This window comes from Misgurnus anguillicaudatus, chromosome 1, assembly GCF_027580225.2.
Source record: "Misgurnus anguillicaudatus chromosome 1, ASM2758022v2, whole genome shotgun sequence".
NCBI classification, from domain to species: Eukaryota; Metazoa; Chordata; class Actinopteri; order Cypriniformes; family Cobitidae; genus Misgurnus; species Misgurnus anguillicaudatus.
Window position 1 is genome coordinate 1,767,798 of NC_073337.2, and position 13,174 is coordinate 1,780,971.

The 13,174-nt window shown below is 39.9% G+C and overlaps 1 long non-coding RNA gene across 2 annotated transcripts; it reads left to right on the plus strand.

Moving 5' to 3' along the window:
• The first annotated feature begins 4,903 nt into the window (after positions 1-4,903).
• Positions 4,904-7,555, plus strand: LOC141368968 (uncharacterized). 2 transcript variants are annotated; one of them, XR_012372395.1, is made up of 5 exons: positions 4,904-4,918; positions 4,992-5,100; positions 5,190-5,284; positions 6,676-6,821; positions 6,942-7,555. It is a non-coding gene; the product is annotated as an uncharacterized lncRNA (long non-coding RNA). The 2 variants fall into 2 exon arrangements; XR_012372423.1 differs by having other exon boundaries at positions 6,680-6,821.
• The last annotated feature ends 5,619 nt before the right edge of the window (positions 7,556-13,174 follow it).

Genomic DNA, 13,174 nt, shown 5'->3' on the forward strand with positions numbered 1-13,174 from the left:
ATTACACGACACAATATAACATATTTAAGGATATTAAAGTGTTTTTTCCTGTTTTAAAACATGAAATTATAATTTTTATTAGTGAAACTAAAGGTTGGATTAAACTTGAAACGCACGTGATCGTTGTCATCAATGAGGCGACCAGTCAAGTAAAGCTGTTACGTCATCACAACTCCGGGCAGCCGCTCTGGAGAAGCTGCACCGGCTGAGCTAGCCGGCTACTCTCGAAACGCTCTCGCGGTACTTAAAAACCATATGACACAGTCACGTGCCTGCAGCGCCAGCTGAAGTCGGACAAAAGTACTAACCAAAATGCACTGCTTCAAGTCAGCCGCCGATCGGTCTGCGCAGCGCCGCATGAAGTCGAACACACCTATTCCCATCTCAAGATGTCGTACATCATTGATAAAGCGACGTTAGTCATTAGGTGTGTTCGACTTCGTGCGGCGCTGCGCAGACCGATCGGCGGCTGACTTGAAGCAGTGCATTTTGGTTAGTGCTTTTGTCCGACTTCAGCTGGCGCTGCAGGCACGTGACAGTGTCATATGGTTTTTAAGTACCGCGAGAGCGGTTCGAGAGTAGCCGGCTAGCTCAGCCGGTGCAGCTTCTCCAGAGCGGCTGCCCGGAGTTGTGATGACGTAACAGCTTTACTTGATTGGTCGCCTCATTGATGACAACGATCACGTGCGTTTCAAGTTTAATCCAACCTTTAGTTTCACTAATAAACATTATAAATTCATGTTTTAAAACAGCAAAAACACTTTAATACCCTAAAATATTTTATATTGTGTCGTGTAATAAAATAAAAATGAAAATAACAAACTCTATTGGTATTTTAATAATATAGGCTTGTTTCCCGTTATTTTCGGGTATACAGTTTAAGCAGCAATTAAAATATTCGATATAAAATGTTTCTGGTTGCAACTTTTTATTAAAAGGTTTGTTTTTATCAAATTCAGCATCTTATTCACTTCATTTGCGATTATAAACAAGGAAACACGGCGCACACGTCACTACGGCAAGCAGCAGGTGTCCGGCTTGACGGCTCCGTCTTCAGTTCCTCCCTCGACTGCAAGCGGCAAACCTCGCCGATCGGTCTGCGCAGCGCCGGATGATCTCGAACACACCTAATGAGGTCAACACAGATGACATCACCTGCTATCACATGACTCTTCTAGCACAGGACAACAGCTCCGCTTAGTGGAGTAATGCTGAAGCTTTATGTGTTAGGGCTCAGTCACACCAAAAGCGTTTATGGCAGTTGCAGGCGCCTTTTTAGAATGATATTCTATGGGCAGGGCGCGTTTGCGCGCTGTTTATGCGCGCCGAGCGCCTTGCGGTTTTCTGCCGCCTGCCGCGCACGCGTTTTTGAAGGAGCGCTGAGAGTGGAGGAGCGCCTGACGTCATTCGCGTCTTCCATTGTCCAATCGAATGAGGGGAGAGGCGGGCCTTACTTTGTGGCGAGGGAAGTTTACAGTTGCTTTGAAGAACCGCACTCCACTCGCTCACTCTCTCCTGCGTGTTTGTGCTCCTCTTATCCTCAAACAAGGTCAGAGCAAGCGCCCTCTTTTTAAAGTTTCTGCTAATATGACAGTTAACAGCAAAAGAGCGCTCCGCTTCAATATTTGATTGACAAGACAGCTGACTCGGTGGTTGCTTAGCAATATGAAAAGCCGCGCTGCACTGCTCTTTTTTAAAAAAGGCAGTGCGTCGCGCCTTGCGTTTGCAAGCGTTTAAAGCGCTTTTGGTGTGACTGAGCCCTTGGCTTAGGGTTACAAGAAATAAAGCAACAAATCAGAATTGGGCATCAAGATTTGCAGTGTTAATCCATCCTAAGCATTTACACTGTCTGTTTGAAGACCTCCAAATTATTAGAGTCCGATAAAATTTAGAATGGGTGAACAGCCAAAAGACATATACATTTTTTTCTAATCCATTTAATGTTACATCCAGAGGTGGTTTTAGATCCTATTCAAATCACATTTTTCAGGAAATCCATTTCAGTCTGACCGCTCACGTCCGTACTGTAGTAAACAGCAGCACATTAAGTCAATGATTACAATGAAATTCATTACATATGAAAAAGAAAACACACCGTAAGCATACAACGCAACATACAGTATGTGACCCTGGACCACAAAACCAGTCGTAATTCACACAGGTAAATAGAATCATTCTTAATTGTTGTTAACTGTGTGCTCTCAACTTGTATTATGTTTTTGTTTTGTTTTGCTTATTTAATTGAATGATTCTACACAGACACCTGTGAGTGTTAATGTGGGTGTGTACCTAATGTGATTGGAGTGTTAATAAAATCACCTTGAGTGAGCGCAGCTGCTGCTGTGCGTTTGAAGTCAGTCACATCGTTGCGTCTACTCTGTTAACAGGTTATGGGCCCAGAATTAGTCAAGATACACCGCGTTTTTTGTTTTATAGTGTGCTGAAGTAGAACCATGAGTAACGCGAGAAGATCGTCAGAACATAGCGGTCGCTGGTCGCGGCTTTTGTTCGATGGGGACGAGAAAAATTATGAACTCTGGGAGACAAAGTTTTTGGGTCACCTCCGGCTGCAAGGACTGAAAAGGATTATCACTTCGGAGCCCGAAGGTGTTGAGACACCGGAGGAAGCGGCGTCAAATGCTGAGGCATATGCAGAATTGATACAATTCTTGGACGATAAAAGTTTATCGCTAGTGATGCGGGAGGCAGCCGATGATGGGCGTGCAGCGCTAAAGATTTTGAGAGACTATTATGCAGGTAAAGGAAAGCCACGAGTAATAAGCCTGTATACTGAACTGACCTCGCTTCAAAAACCAAGCAGCGAGAGTGTGACTGAATATGTTATTCGTGCGGAAACCGTTATCACGGCATTACGAAATGCTGGAGAGACTTTGAGTGACGGACTGCTGATAGCTATGGTTCTGAAGGGGCTTCCTGAGACTTTTAAACCATTTGCCATCCATGTAACGCAATCAGATGAGACGATAACATTTGCCGAATTCAAAACTAAGCTTCGAAGCTACGAGGACATCGAGAAGATGTGTGCCCCAGCCGCCGAGGACAACATAATGGCAGTGCGGGCGCGACAAAGGACAGCAAGACCCGCCAGCGCAAGTTCAACTGAATGTGGAGCTGAGCAGGCTGCAGTGGACATGGTGTGCTACAGGTGTGGTCTGAAAGGACACATAGCTCGCGCTTGTCAGCGCAAACTGTGGTGCAGCCACTGCAAAAACAACACACACCGCGACTCAACCTGCAGAAGGAGACGGCATCAGGACGCAACGTGGAGGGCCGCAGAGGAAGGGACAGACGAGTACACAGCAAAACCACCAGTGTTGATTTTACAGAGTTCGCTACTCTAGAGTGGTCAGGTGTTAGTTGTAGTGTTCGTTTATAATTTATCATCACTCACAGTGTCAGAAACTTCCACAAGGGGGTGTTGCTTTCCAGTGTTCCAATAATAACGTTTGCGGGGAGTTAAGATTCACGCCACGCCCCTTCTTTCTGAAGCGGGAAAGTCAGTTACTCGGCATCGACCGACCTGGACTCACGTTACTGAGGTAAGTCAAATAAGTTAAATATGATGGTGATAAATGTATAATAAACTGCAAATAATCCGTGTAGGTTTGTTAAATCGTGAATATTTTGGTGGGTGACCACAAGGAAATCTTTAAAATTGAACTGAACTGAATTTCAATTTATAATTGGCTGACGTTGTTTAATCGGTTTAACGTTACCTCATGACGGTGCAGTTTTGTTTAAATAATGCAATGAGTTTAATTTTTGAGTGATTTTGGACAAATATGTAACGTTAACCAATTATTATTATTAAGGGACTAACGTTATTAAATGTGCTTTCTTAATTTTGTATTGATGTAACTTACACTACAATTTGTCTAACATTACATAATTAATAAAATCTATAAGTCTGTAACGTTATGTGCTCGACGTATTTGCAAAACAACGCAAAAATAGCTAATTTTGTATTTGCGGGTACATTTAAACAGTTAAGTTAGTGCAGTTCTTTTACGTTCAGGGTCGTGGTTTCAGATTATGGTGTGAGTCAAGCAATGTGGGCAGAGAAACATGATGCAATGCAGGTGTTTGTGATATTCAACCTTTATCACTAACTCCTTAATTGTACATGTCACAATATCTTCATTTTAGACTGTTAATAAATTAGACTTTGGTGGTTATTTTCGCTGTTTAAATGTAATTAAATTGTGAATGTCAGTTATTTCTGCTTGTTTGTGGTAAATGGCTGCGTCATTCACTTAGTGAGAGAAAATGATTTGCTCGTTTTTTCGCCTAATGTAACTTGTCTTAAAATGTAGCATTTTAAATGTGTGCTGCTTCTTTCAGAGTTCACACACGAGTATGTCTGCACTTTGAAGGGAGTAGGGCATACGATTGGAATTCGCCCTAATAGTGACGGATAGCTGGAATTAGATTTGATTGGTTGAACCGCGTTCAAAGCTGTTCACGCGCGTCTGATCTACGTATGACGACGCATGACTACGCGCGATTTGAATGCACAACTTTACAGAAGGTAGAAAATTAAGAAATCTGCACGTAAGCGCGTTAAGGTCTTTAAAGGTGGATTTATGGGAATACATTAAAAGAACACTCATCATCAATATACTAAAACCTGTCCTGAATAGTTTTTGTTAACCAAGTCACTCACCTAAGCCACAGTTTTTTTATTGCATATATTTTTGTTAAATTACTTTATAATAAGATGCAATAACTTTATGAAAAACATTTTCATATTTAATGTTATAGTACATTTTGTTTGATTATACAAAGTTTTTTATTCAATCACTATTTCAGGTTTGGAACATACTGCTGAAGTTGGTTATCGGGGCTCCAGGAAATGTATCAAACTGCAGGATTGATTTATTTTTGCTCATTAGTGAAGGTGATTTTTTTTCACTGTTCATTTATTTGTTGCTTCCTTACATATATAAAATGCAATTTGTGTTTTGTCATAGGTGGTAAGCTAAACTGACTGTGGACTAATGTATGCATTGTTGATGACACTGAAATCGAAAAAAGACATTCTGCAAGATTTGCTGCTTACTGCTAGAGGACAAAATGAAGGTACAGTGTGATGATTATCTTTGTTTTATAAAACTGATTTAGGTTTATTTTTCAGTTTTTGTGTGTTTGTCATGAATTTTTTTCACCAGATGCAACAAGCAGCTTCTGCCACTGTCATTTACCATCTGAACTTGACCAAAGTCGTTCCAAGAAATCTAAGACAACAGATGACTCCATGACCGAGGTAAAAGAGTACACATAGTATTTTCACTATGCATAATTAAATGTGTGTGAAGAAGTAACAAGCAAACATTTGTTGTGTTTTGGAAGATGGTCATTTGTGCCATTAAGCAGAATAGTGGAAGTCCTAGTCAACATTTTTGTTGCACATATTGGTAAATGCACTTCATTATTTTAATTTGTCAAAATACATGCTTTCATAAATGATGACTTTCAAAATCTTTATTCATTTGTCAAATTGAAATGTGTCTGTCATCTTATGTATTAGAGGTCGACAGATATGGCTTTTTCTCTGGCCGATGCCGATGTTTAGAAATCAGGGCAGCCGATGGCCGATATGTTTGGCTGATTTTCTACATGTACATAATAATCAAAATGTTCTCATCATTAGCAGATATTTTAAATGTAAAATGTCACTATTTAAGGCAAAGTATTAAAAAAAATTATGACTGGTCTTTCTGAAGAGTTTTACAAGCTCCTCTGCACCATGCATTTATCAGACACAGATATTACCTGACACTCTGCTGTCATCTTTGATCAGTTTTTTTCCATGGCTTTTATTGCTTTGTAGGATAAAATCCTTATATGGTAGACCTGATAAATTATTTATTCATCATAAAGTTAACATAGTAAATGTCTATGTTTTTTAGTTGAGACTGTTATTTAGGGCAAATCTTTCTAAACACATTTACATCATCATTTCTGAGGCGCTATAAGTGACTGATTGTGCTGACAGTGATGTCTTGTCCCGCCATCGTTTACTAAAGTTGTTTGTGAACAAGGCACGGCTGCACACACACGGGAGCTATCTGCTTGCAGCAAGAGGCAGCGTCACGAGTTCTACAACAATGCTTAGGTGCCCGCCGATGCGCCTGTCTATTATTCGGCCTAATTTTGCAGCAAAATCGGCCAAAGCCGATTTTTAAAAATATGCCAAAAATCGGTCGACCTCTATTATGTATTGTACATAAGGCTGGGTATTGGCAAGGGCCTCCCGATACGATACGTATCACGATACAGTGCATTGCATGTTGTGGTACATTGCAATACTTTTTCTTTTTTTTTATCAAAAATGTAAAAAAAATAGAACTGAACACCTGCAGCTCTTTGAAAGCTGCAGGTGTTTTTAAATTTTCTGCCATTTTCTCACTCCCTCTAACTTCTGAGACATTGGCCGTATATGGCAGACAACTGGACAGTGACAACTACAGCAGCGGCAGAGGAGGTCGTTTGACGCACACAGAAGAATTTGATTGGTTTTAAAATATCAATAGTAGCGATCGAAATATCGATACACTTTCGATACAGCCAACTATCACGATAGTTAGCTGTATCGATATTTTTGCACAGCCCTAATTGTACAGTATTGTGACATGTCTGTTTATGTTGTTTAAGGAAGACTCCTACAAGGAACCAGTGAGAGCATAGACTGTGATAGTGACATGGCAACACTGCCTTTACTGCTCCATCTCCTTCCACCATCACCTCAACGGAATCAGTGCATCAGATTTGCAGTGAGCAGGCTTGTGGTGTATCATAAGGTAAGTAGGAGAGCCTGCTTTCTAAATCTGTCTGTGTGGCTCTGTACTTCTAATGATTTTCTCAATGTTATGCAGATGTATAGGTCTAATATAATAACTGTTGTTCTTTATCTTTTATAGTCTTGTACCAGCCTTGAAGAACATCTTCAGCAACGAGTAGGATGACAACCGTACCTTACTGCGGTTAGCAGGATCTGCGGCCAGATTTGAGAACTTTGACGTGGCTTTTGATAAGAATCTCACCCCGTCAGTCGGAAGGCTCCCTTTTATTAGCATTTGACTTTGTTTTTAATGTAATGTATGATGATGGACTCCTTTACTTTAACTAATTTAATCAAACAACAGTTTACATGTTGGGAAAACTAGAGATTGAGAGCTGAGAGCAAACTTTTTTTAACTAGCTGTAACTAGTATCTCATTTACGGTTTAGCATGCATTTTATCCTTGCCCAAATTTCTAATTAATATGTGCTGAAGAAAATTGTGATTACTTTTGTGATGTATTGTTTTACAGAATGTTTAGTGAAAGATTTGCTGTGATTTGCCCTAGATGTGTGTCAGACATGGATTTTAAAACACTTTTCCAGTTTTGTTTAAACTCCTTGGCAAAATTGAAAGGACTGTATACATAACCACTCTCTGAAAATTTTGAAAAAGTTCACAAGTGAAACTTTATTTTTTTATAAATATTTAATAATGTCAAATAAATTTGTTAAATAAATTTGTGGTCAATAACTTTGCTTAATTTAATTCTTGTTGTCATTAATAATCAAAGATGTATGATGAAGTACTATTTTCAGTGTTCAAGTAACTCTCTATCAGTGTTTTAATATTGACTCTACTTAAGTGTAATTAACTCTAATGGGTGTTTTAAAGGCAGTGTTTGGAGTTAATTCTTTAACACTATCAGAGTAAAATGATCAACACCAAGGTGGAGTAAAATCTTTAACACTAGTTGGAGTGTTATTTTAACTCTGGGCAGTGAGAATTATATAAACACTGGTATAGTGTTGAAATCAACTCTCATAGAGTTAAATTAACACTGGTGGTTTTGCTGTGTATGTATTCCTGGTGACCGATGGGGCGGCAGGATCCCAGCCACGGAGTCAGGGTATCTACACGAGAGGCCTGATGGTCGATTGCGGTGCAACCTCGCATATTGTCACAGATATCGCCAAATTCAAGAGGTTTGATGATGACTTCCAAGCCGGGACACATTGCATGGAGTTGGCTGACGGCACAAAGTGCAAAGGAGTGGCAGAGCGCCGAGGTGATGCAGAGGTCTTCTTGATGGACAGCAGAGGACGCCACCTCAAAACTATGCTGAGACGGGCGCTGTACATTCCCTCTTTCCCGCAAGATATATTCTCGGTGCAAGCAGCGGCTGACAGCGGAGCAACGGTGACTTTCAAGAAAGGCGAGGACATTCTGATGCACAAAGACGGTACAAAATTTCCAATACATGTACATGATAGACTATATTACTTGCATACAGTACCTGTTGAATGTGATGACCGAGTTAAGGGATGCTATGATTTTAAAACATGGCATGAGATATTGGGACACTGTAATTTTGATGATGTTAAAAGTTTAGAGGGTATTGTTGATGGTATGAAAATTAAGGGTCCAATGAACAAACCTCCATCTTGTGAAGTGTGCACCCAAGGCAAGTTTACACAAACTAGAAACAGAAAACCTGAGGTGAGGGCTAAAAGACCTTTAGAGTTAGTGCACACAGATTTAGCAGGTCCAATTCACCCAGATTCAAGAGAGGGGTACAAATATGTCTTATCATTCACTGATGATTTTTCCAGTGCAGTGTTTATATATGCCCTTAAGAATAAAAGTGACACACTGCAAGCAACAGAGAGGTTTCTTGCAGATATGGCCCCATATGGTAAAATTCAACGCCTTAGATCTGATAATGGTACTGAGTTTACTGGAAAACATTACAAAACACTTTTGGTTAAGAATGGTATTAAACATGAAACCTCCGCACCTTATTCTCCCCATCAAAATGGTACAGCGGAGCGTAATTGGCGCACACTGTTTGACATGGCACGGTGCATGTTGATAGAGAGTGGTTTACCTAAAGGTTTGTGGCCTTACGCAGTGCAGACAGCAGCCATAATCAGGAACAGGTGTTTTAACAAACGCACCAAACAGACACCAGTACAGATGTTAACAGGGAGAAGGCCCAATCTTTCCAAGATGCAAAAGTTTGGTTCAGAGTGTTTTACTTATAAACAAGATAAAAGAAAACTGGATCCAAGATGTGAAAAAGGTGTTTTTATTGGTTATGACAAAAGCAGTCCAGCATACATTATCTATTTCCCTGACAGCAGGAAAGTGCAAAAGCACAGGTTAGTCAGGTTTATTTCTAAGACCTGTGTTGAGCAATATACTCAGACCACCATTGTAGATGATGATGATCTGGAGCAGAGGGCCAATAGGACTAGGCAGAATTTGAATGCAAATACAGTAAATGACCAGGTTCCAGTCAAACAGGAAGAAGTGAGTAGCAGTCCTCAGACCCAGACAGTTGAAGCTATGCCTGAGCCTTCAAGGTACCCTTCTAGAGAGAGGAGGAGGCCAGCCTATCTCCATGACTATTGCTGGATCCCAAACCGCCTACTTCCATACTATATAGTACGTAAAAAGCGCTACTTTACGTACTATATAGTATGGAAGTAGGCGGTTTGGGATCCAGCATATGTTTCTCAACAGGCATCTGATGAGGAAACTGATCAGGTACAGATTAACATAGATTACTGTTATAGAGTGACATTTAACATACCTGTAACTTTCACAGAAGCTGTAACCTCAGACAGATCAAAAGAGTGGGTTGCTGCGATGGATGAGGAGATGCAGTCACTTAGAGAAAATAACACATTTACCCTAAGTAGATTGCCTGAGTGTAAGAAAGTAGTGGGGGGTAGATGGGTTTATGCAATCAAAAACAACATAGATGGTTCTGAAAAGTGCAAAGCACGTTATGTAGCAAAAGGATACAGTCAGAAGAAAGGTGTAGACTATGAGGAGACATTTTCTCCTACAGCTAATTTAACAAGTATCCGAGTGATAATGCAAAAAGCAGCGCAAGAAAACCTGATTCTGCACCAAATGGATGTAAAAACTGCCTACCTGAACGCACCAATAGACCATGAAATTTACATGGAACAGCCAGAAGGCTATGAGGTGAAATCAGACACAAATGAAAAATTGGTTTGTAAATTGGAAAGATCTTTGTACGGGCTAAAACAATCTGGCAGAAATTGGAATAAAGTACTACATGAGTACCTAACCAAAAACCATTTTGAGCAGAATCAAGCTGACCACTGTGTTTACACATGGGAAACAGAAAATGAAAAAGTGATAATTGTTATATGGGTTGATGATTTGTTGATTGCTGCAAGTAATGAAAATGTACTCAAAAATGTGAAGGACATGATTACAGAAAAATTCAAAATGAAGGACTTGGGCAAACTCAGGCATTTTTTGGGAATTGATTTTAACCAGAGTGAAAACTGTGTGAAAATGTCACAAACAAAATATGTGGGAAAAATATTGGAAAGGTTTAACATGCAGGATTGCAAACCTAGATCGACACCCTGTGAACAAAAATTAGACTATACTGAGTATGCCGAAAAGATGACTGATGTGAAAAAATATAGAGAGGCAGTGGGAAGCCTTATCTATCTGACCATCTGTACTAGACCTGATATAAGCTTTGTGGTAAGCAAACTGGCACAGTATTTCACAGAGCCAACTGTTGAGCAATGGGCCACAGTTAAACATGTACTGAGGTATCTTAAAGGTACAATTGACAAAGAGCTGTGTTATACAAAATGTAATGAGACACTGGCAATAAAAGCATACTGTGATGCAGATTGGGCAGCTAGTAATGACAGACGTAGTACAACAGGCTATTGTGTGAGTCTAACCAAATGTGGTGCTTTGATTTCATGGAAGACCAAGAAACAGCCCACTGTCGCACTGTCCACTTGTGAGGCAGAATATATAGCACTAGCCACAACCATCCAAGAATGTCTCTATCTTAAACATCTGTTAGAAAATCTTGATCAATGTCAGTACTTACCACCTAAAGTATATGAAGATAACCAAGGTACAATAGCTTTAGCAAAAATCCCGTAAGCAGACAAAGATGCAAACATGTAGACATCAAGTATCATTTTATTAGGTCTACTGTAAATAATGGTGTAATCTTGTTAGAGTATTGTCCATCTAATGAAATGGTAGCAGATGTATTGACAAAGCCTGCAACCAAGTGTAAGCTGATGAAGTTTGCTGCATTTATTTTCGGGAAATGATGTTGCATATATTTACCATCATGTACTGTGTGACACCAAACAAGCCCTGCTTTAAATGCACTATTTTCATTGTCATGTGAGAGCAAGTGGGGGTGTTAACTGTGTGCTCTCAACTTGTATTATGTTTTTGTTTTGTTTTGCTTATTTAATTGAATGATTCTACACAGACACCTGTGAGTGTTAATGTGGGTGTGTACCTAATGTGATTGGAGTGTTAATAAAATCACCTTGAGTGAGCGCAGCTGCTGCTGTGCGTTTGAAGTCAGTCACATCGTTGCGTCTACTCTGTTAACAATTGTAAATAATAGTTATTTATTTATACGAATCATTTATTTATATACATTTTGTTGAACCGGCTGGGGACTGTTGAATTGTTCCCGCAGTAAAATGACGTCACACACGCCGAACAAGGAGCTTCTGTTTGTAATAGCTGGATTCTGATTTTGCCAGTGCGAAATGCACACGTCATGCAATCAACACGCTTGTTTCCCTGGCAGCCTGGCAGCTTGCTTATTTTGCCCGGCAAAGGCGTGACTGAAACAATAGCATAATTACGTTTAATAACTTTAACATTCCCCCCAGCCCAAACCGATGGCCAGTACGTGCATAGGCACGGCTCCCGGGTAATCCACAAAGGGCCGCCCTGTCGCCCCCGACTTCGTTCGCTGCCGTATAGCACGAGCTCGCCCGGTGTCGTCCGATCTTGAGGCTAAGCAGGGTCCGGTCGGGTTAGTACGCGGATGGGAGACCTTGCAATCAACTTTTTTTAAGCTACCTTTAAACCATAAAAAAGGTTAATAAAATAAAACAAAATAAGAAACCTTTGTTTAAATGTAGCTTAAATAAATTGATCGCAACAACTTGCCCTATAAGACATTACGTAAATTGAATGAATCAAAATTTTTTCAGTGTTGCGAAGCAAGAAGGTTTTAATCGGGTGACCAAGGCTACTTTAGCGGATCCATAATGTACGGGTGAAATTTAAACCTGTCTAATTATCACATATGATTTGCTGTATGTTAATGAAGCAAAATGTCTAATGTTAACTGCTGTACCTTTCGTTGACGTTGATCAGGAAATCTCCACGACGAACCTTTTAATTACTTCACAAAGGACTTTTGTCAACAACAACAAAATAAAGGAATTGATTTAAAAGTAAATATGGAGTATTCTTTTTTCTTTACGAAGCTACAGAAGTGACTCAGTCAGGAGCAGTGAGTGATTTTCTATTCTTCTTTTGCTATTTAACTTTAACGACAGAGACTTTTAACAGGTTAGGATTATTATGAGACCGAATTAATGCAATAAAATGTTTATTCGTTTTAGACATACAGTAAGCAGTCGTTTACCTTGATACTCGACAAGACAGCTAATTTGACATACGAGCATTTGACCGTTTAAGACAAAAAGACGCGAACTCCTTTAAAAGCTTTCGCCGTGCTCACGGGCTATCGGGGCATATACGGTCCTCGTCGCGTTTCAAGCTCATGGCTGCAGTCCAACTAATAATCATACAGTAGCATAAGAAGATGAATTCAAGACTGAAAACACTGCGTTGCATTGGGTTTTGCTGTGAGAACCGTGCAACAGAAACCTAAAGGCCAATCTTGGACTTTGTTCAGTCCACAGAAAGACAATTACTCTTCTACGCTGAAATCATGTAGCATTAGCAGTGTAGGCTACGTTAATATTCTCTTAATATTTGTCTTTAACAATGTGAAAATGAGAAAACTTCATATAAATAAATAGAATCAGATCGGTCTTAATTGTAAATAATAGTAATTTCTTTATTTATTTATACGATTCATTCATTTAAATACATTTTGCTGAACCCGCTGGGGACTGTTGAATTGTTCCCGCAGTAAAATGACGTCACACACGCCGAACAAGGAGCTTCTGTTTGTAATAGCTGGATTCAGATTTTGCCAGTGCGAAATGCACACGTCATGCAATCAACACGCTTGTTTCCCTGGCAGCCTGGCAGCTTGCTTATTTTGCCCGGCAAAGGCGTGACTGAAACAAT